We start from the raw sequence: 7,704 nt of genomic DNA on the forward strand, positions 1-7,704 counted from the left end.
TAGTAAAATATGTTAAATTGATTATTTAAGACTTTCATTATTTCCCTTAAAAATTAGGCGCTTCGCGCAATTTTTTTCCTTAAAAAAAGGCAAGGTCTTTCCCAAAAAATCAGAGAAAAACACCTGTGACGTTATTGATTTTTGAAAAAAATGGTGGAAGCAATACGAGAGTTGATGTGGATAATCGTCAGTTTAAACCTGTAAGTTTCGGAAATCTAAAGCTTTTAATATTGTTGTGAATTCACACCAATGTTTAAAGCTTAAGACTTCCGAAATGTTCTGATTTACTTGTTATATTCCATTAATTCATATCACAAAACACCATTTTTACAAGCATTAAAATTCACCTTACAAAGTGCCAAATTAAAAAAAAGTATATATATATAGGGAGGGGAGACCCTACCAAACCCTTCCCGGTTGGGCCCCCCCAGTCAAAAAATCCTGGGTACGGCCCTGGTAAGTCAGATAGTTCGCCGTCACACTTTAATTCTGTTTAAAATTATGAGAATCATGTATAACAGAGCTTTCATATTTCATATAGTGGTTGGTCTGTATGGGTACAAACCATTGCTGATTTTGTTGTTAGTAGGTCAATGTCACACGGGTCACCTTTATAAGACTTGATGCAACTTATATACGAACTATTAGATGATATTAACGCATCAATTTGACACTTTGATATAACTTCATACGATTGGTCAGCACCATCCAACAATGTCTTGCGTGCAATATTCACCTGCTAAGTCATTCGTAGAGACATAGTATGCTGTTTCTCAGAAAGCAAACATCTAATCTGATTCTATATAAAAAAAATTCACTCTTACAATGACTGCAGTTTTTCCACAAAAGTTTCAATCCTACAATTTCAGGAGGACGCATATAAAGTTGTCCTTGTATATGATGCCGTCCGAGCGTCAGATTATTGTGTATCATGTAACATTAAACGTACACATGTATTTGCTTTACTGATCAAATAGTACATTCATTTTTATCAGCATGTCAGCATTTTAATGGTTTTGGGACATACAATTAGTTAAGGCCCTCAGTCAACAAAAGTGGACATAATTGAGCAAGTAAAATCACTTTTGAACTATAAAAGTCAAAAATAATTGCTGCTAAAGTGATGTAACTTAATAAACATGTTGACCAGCATTTGAACTTATTGCGTTTAAATGTATTGTGTTCGGTATTATCGGAGTGAAAACCCAATTAAGATAGCGCTTTGAACTTGACTCGAAAAGTATAATTTCTTGCGTGAATAAACACAATATTCGTTATAAAGACTTATTATTAAACAGTGAAACAAAACAAGGAGGTTATGTGCGTGAATATTAACAGATCGTACACACGTACTTTGTTTCCATGTACTTCCCTCGGTCATTTCCAAAAATTACTACAGTTAAGTTGTCCGTTCGCGACATGTTCTCGCTTTAGATTAACGTGTTAATTAGGCTGTCTATTCTTTAAACTTTATAACTTAAATGTATAAATGAGTACGTAGCTAATTATCGCCTCAGATATCGAACAAATTATCTTCACAATAGACCAGTTCACGCGTGACGTCACGCGCACCTGCGTGTTTACATCCGGGCTATATCTGTATCTGTGTAGTCTTCAGGTTACAATATACCAAAAGATTTCCTACACAAATTCAATGTAAAAGCAATAACTTCAACAAAAAATAAAGTCAAACTTTTGCGCATAGAGACCCCAATAACCATACCTTTTCTTAAAAAACATTCCGAGCCGCAATGATTTAGACAATAAAAAAGGGGGGTCATGCGGTTTGCAAGAAAGAACTCGATGCGAATCAGCGGTCACTGTTTTACAGCCATCAATTTACCGGGTTCGTACCAGTGGATGAGGGTTTCCCGCCATCTGTCAAAGTCTCATGTAGTCTTTAACCTTCAAGCAAATGAGTGAATTTCTGTTAAACATCAATGTTTTCCCTACCACATGCACAAAGAAACATTCTAAAATAAAGTCATGGCAAGTGCCCACACAGAAAATTGTGTCTTCTTATAAATGATGTTTTGGTTTTTAAAGAGTATAGCATTGCACTCCCAAAAGATTTAGTGTATTGTAACCTAAAGCAAAAATATGTTCTGAATAAAATGTGTTTTTCTTGCATATTATTATCTTCCTATTCATATTGCACCAATATATTAAGTTTGGCTGGATTATCTGTCCATTTGGCCATTTTAGATCACATTTTCACATGCGGGTGTTTTTGGTCCGAAGAAGGCGATTTAAGGCCTGTTAAAGCTTAAACGTCCCTTTAAGATTTAAAGCTGTTGTGTTCAATATCTGCAACAAAATACCAAAACAAACCATATGGACAGGCACGTGGGGCTTATGCGGGGTGGGGAAAGAATGAACTTGTTAGATATTTTCACTCCGAGCAATTTTGATAATGTCTTTTTTGTGTGTGTTTTTTTTTAAATACCCCCAAAAATGTCAATTTCAAAGCAAAAAAATCCAATTTCATCCAAGACAAACAACCAATAAGCAAAAATGAGAGACCAAAGATACTTTGAAGTGTAGAAATCAATAAGCTTCCTATAACTTGTTGTTTCACACTTATAAAAGTGTGAAATCTTGAAAGCGCCTTGTTGCTCAGCGCCCATTTATTTACCATTCGCCAATGATATATTCTAGCATAAAATGCCATGGGTGCCTTTAAACTGCAGCAGATGGTCAATATGAACTGACAGCTGTCATTCAGAGGTTCAAGAGAATACAAAATTTCATATTTTGGGCACAAAATAAGTACTTTTGACTATTTTTATGGTGGCAATCTGGACAAAATGGACGTTTATAACTGAGGGAAAGACAAAAATGCTCATTTTGGGGGTTTAGACTGAAAGGAAAGGTTAAAATGAACAAGAAACATATATGTTGGAGAGCATTATAAGCTTAGAAATGAAGTTCTATGAAGTAACAGGGGCAGAAAGGCAGCTCAGATCAATGCAGGCTTCCTGAAAGAGGTTTCTAGTACATCTTCTGGGGACACAGCTTCCCACAGAATTCTCAACACAACACATATCATTGATCCATGTCACCTTTGTATGCAAAGACAAGCAAATAAGGTCAATACTTCCCTTAAATCACTGAATGAGAGAAGCATGTACCAAATAAAAAACTAAACTGGTTGCTGAAAGTGCCACATTTTGTCAAAAAAGATCCCTCTAAGGTAAAAGATGAAGGGGACACTTGCTACAACAATCCTATGTTTAAGTCGGACACCACATCCTTTCAAGCCGGGACCATGACTGTAAGCATATTGTGAGAAAACAATACCAAACACAAGCTAATTGTAGGTTTACAAGTAGCATATCAACTCAGATGCACTGCATACATGCCTAGGAACAAGGATAAACCTGTTAGGTGCCAACTTCTGCTGCCAACAAAGCACAAGCTTTACGTGTCAGGACGCGGAACTATCCATACAAACCGCACGGGGAATTGCATGACGGCAAGGGTTTGAGTGACCACAAACCTGATTATGACAGTATTTAACACCTTAAGCATCATAAATATGCTTATTTGCTTGTGTACATGATAATAATTTAGTATTATTACCTGTTTTGCCTTCAACAACCCTTATCCAGTGGCCCTCGGCTTAGTCGCAGACATTCCTCTACCTGAAAAAGTCAAAATTCCAAATAAAAAATAGATAAAAAATGGCAAAAAACATGCTTTTAAGTATTTTTAGTGTATTTCTATGAATAATATGAGGTAATAAACCTTGTTATGTTCATGATTGTACTAAAAATGAAGGCTGCCTCAATAAAGTGTCTGCTGCACTGTCCAAACTGTAAAAATGTCCGCCATTCCATGTCGGTGAAATGGGGCTCTGTTTGAATGTTCATGCTTTATGCACAAGCTATTGTTGCGTTACTGGATCACGGAGTCCCTGGCGTTGAATTCTGACTTCATGTAGCACACTAACGCTACACGGTCAACCAATATGCCTTTGAATTCAAGTCGGAAAGCAATTTAGCCCTTATTTGGGTATATCAAGGAGGGGGGGTCAACTTGAAAAACAACTATTCCAGGTCAAATTATCTGAATTCATGGATTTAAGGCACTTATTTTCTTCTCTTTTGTTAAGAAATGACCAAAAATCAGCTTTCCCAGTCATATTTTGCACTTGCAGATGATATTTCATTTTTACCTAAAGCTAGTTTAGGTTACAATATACCAAAAGATTTCCTACACAAATTCAATGTAAAAGCAATAACTTCAACAAAAAATAAAGTCAAACTTTTGCGCATAGAGACCCCCATAACCATACCTTTTCTTAAAAAACATTCCGAGCCGCAATGATTTAGACAATAAAAAAGGGGGGTCATGCGTTTTGCAAGAAAGAACTCGATGCGAATCAGCGGTCACTGTTTTACAGCCATCAATTTACCGGGTTCGTACCAGTGGATGAGGGTTTCCCGCCATCTGTCAAAGTCTCATGTAGTCTTTAACCTTCAAGCAAATGAGTGAATTTCTGTTAAACATCAATGTTTTCCCTACCACATGCACAAAGAAACATTCTAAAATAAAGTCATGGCAAGTGCCCACACAGAAAATTGTGTCTTCTTATAAATGATGTTTTGGTTTTTAAAGAGTATAGCATTGCACTCCCAAAAGATTTAGTGTATTGTAACCTAAAGGAAAAATATGTTCTGAATAAAATGTGTTTTTCTTGCATATTATTATCTTCCTATTCATATTGCACCAATATATTAAGTTTGGCTGGATTATCTGTCCATTTGGCCATTTTAGATCACATTTTCACATGCGGGTGTTTTTGGTCCGAAGAAGGCGATTTAAGGCCTGTTAAAGCTTAAACGTCCCTTTAAGATTTAAAGCTGTTGTGTTCAATATCTGCAACAAAATACCAAAACAAACCATATGGACAGGCACGTGGGGCTTATGCGGGGTGGGGAAAGAATGAACTTGTTAGATATTTTCACTCCGAGCAATTTTGATAATGTCTTTTTTGTGTGTGTTTTTTTTTAAATACCCCCAAAAATGTCAATTTCAAAGCAAAAAAATCCAATTTCATCCAAGACAAACAACCAATAAGCAAAAATGAGAGACCAAAGATACTTTGAAGTGTAGAAATCAATAAGCTTCCTATAACTTGTTGTTTCACACTTATAAAAGTGTGAAATCTTGAAAGCGCCTTGTTGCTCAGCGCCCATTTATTTACCATTCGCCAATGATATATTCTAGCATAAAATGCCATGGGTGCCTTTAAACTGCAGCAGATGGTCAATATGAACTGACAGCTGTCATTCAGAGGTTCAAGAGAATACAAAATTTCATATTTTGGGCACAAAATAAGTACTTTTGACTATTTTTATGGTGGCAATCTGGACAAAATGGACGTTTATAACTGAGGGAAAGACAAAAATGCTCATTTTGGGGGTTTAGACTGAAAGGAAAGGTTAAAATGAACAAGAAACATATATGTTGGAGAGCATTATAAGCTTAGAAATGAAGTTTATAAAGTAACAGGGGCAGAAAGGCAGCTCAGATCAATGCAGGCTTCCTGAAAGAGGTTTCTAGTACATCTTCTGGGGACACAGCTTCCCACAGAATTCTCAACACAACACATATCATTGATCCATGTCACCTTTGTATGCAAAGACAAGCAAATAAGGTCAATACTTCCCTTAAATCACTGAATGAGAGAAGCATGTACCAAATAAAAAACTAAACTGGTTGCTGAAAGTGCCACATTTTGTCAAAAAAGATCCCTCTAAGGTAAAAGATGAAGGGGACACTTGCTACAACAATCCTATGTTTAAGTCGGACACCACATCCTTTCAAGCCGGGACCATGACTGTAAGCATATTGTGAGAAAACAATACCAAACACAAGCTAATTGTAGGTTTACAAGTAGCATATCAACTCAGATGCACTGCATACATGCCTAGGAACAAGGATAAACCTGTTAGGTGCCAACTTCTGCTGCCAACAAAGCACAAGCTTTACGTGTCAGGACGCGGAACTATCCATACAAACCGCACGGGGAATTGCATGACGGCAAGGGTTTGAGTGACCACAAACCTGATTATGACAGTATTTAACACCTTAAGCATCATAAATATGCTTATTTGCTTGTGTACATGATAATAATTTAGTATTATTACCTGTTTTGCCTTCAACAACCCTTATCCAGTGGCCCTCGGCTTAGTCGCAGACATTCCTCTACCTGAAAAAGTCAAAATTCCAAATAAAAAATAGATAAAAAATGGCAAAAAACATGCTTTTAAGTATTTTTAGTGTATTTCTATGAATAATATGAGGTAATAAACCTTGTTATGTTCATGATTGTACTAAAAATGAAGGCTGCCTCAATAAAGTGTCTGCTGCACTGTCCAAACTGTAAAAATGTCCGCCATTCCATGTCGGTGAAATGGGGCTCTGTTTGAATGTTCATGCTTTATGCACAAGCTATTGTTGCGTTACTGGATCACAGAGTCCCTGGCGTTGAATTCTGACTTCATGTAGCACACTAACGCTACACGGTCAACCAATATGCCTTTGAATTCAAGTCGGAAAGCAATTTAGCCCTTATTTGGGTATATCAAGGAGGGGGGGTCAACTTGAAAAACAACTATTCCAGGTCAAATTATCTGAATTCATGGATTTAAGGCACTTATTTTCTTCTCTTTTGTTAAGAAATGACCAAAAATCAGCTTTCCCAGTCATATTTTGCACTTGCAGATGATATTTCATTTTTACCTAAAGCTAGTTTAGGTTACAATATACCAAAAGATTTCCTACACAAATTCAATGTAAAAGCAATAACTTCAACAAAAAATAAAGTCAAACTTTTGCGCATAGAGACCCCCATAACCATACCTTTTCTTAAAAAACATTCCGAGCCGCAATGATTTAGACAATAAAAAAGGGGGGTCATGCGTTTTGCAAGAAAGAACTCGATGCGAATCAGCGGTCACTGTTTTACAGCCATCAATTTACCGGGTTCGTACCAGTGGATGAGGGTTTCCCGCCATCTGTCAAAGTCTCATGTAGTCTTTAACCTTCAAGCAAATGAGTGAATTTCTGTTAAACATCAATGTTTTCCCTACCACATGCACAAAGAAACATTCTAAAATAAAGTCATGGCAAGTGCCCACACAGAAAATTGTGTCTTCTTATAAATGATGTTTTGGTTTTTAAAGAGTATAGCATTGCACTCCCAAAAGATTTAGTGTATTGTAACCTAAAGGAAAAATATGTTCTGAATAAAATGTGTTTTTCTTGCATATTATTATCTTCCTATTCATATTGCACCAATATATTAAGTTTGGCTGGATTATCTGTCCATTTTGCCATTTTAGATCACATTTTCACATGCGGGTGTTTTTGGTCCGAAGAAGGCGATTTAAGGCCTGTTAAAGCTTAAACGTCCCTTTAAGATTTAAAGCTGTTGTGTTCAATATCTGCAACAAAATACCAAAACAAACCATATGGACAGGCACGTGGGGCTTATGCGGGGTGGGGAAAGAATGAACTTGTTAGATATTTTCACTCCGAGCAATTTTGATAATGTCTTTTTTGTGTGTGTTTTTTTTTAAATACCCCCAAAAATGTCAATTTCAAAGCAAAAAAAATCCAATTTCATCCAAGACAAACAACCAATAAGCAAAAATGAGAGACCAAAGATACTTTGAAGTGTAGAAATCAATAAGC

This window comes from Dreissena polymorpha, chromosome 8, assembly GCF_020536995.1.
Source record: "Dreissena polymorpha isolate Duluth1 chromosome 8, UMN_Dpol_1.0, whole genome shotgun sequence".
Classification (NCBI taxonomy): domain Eukaryota; kingdom Metazoa; phylum Mollusca; class Bivalvia; order Myida; family Dreissenidae; genus Dreissena; species Dreissena polymorpha.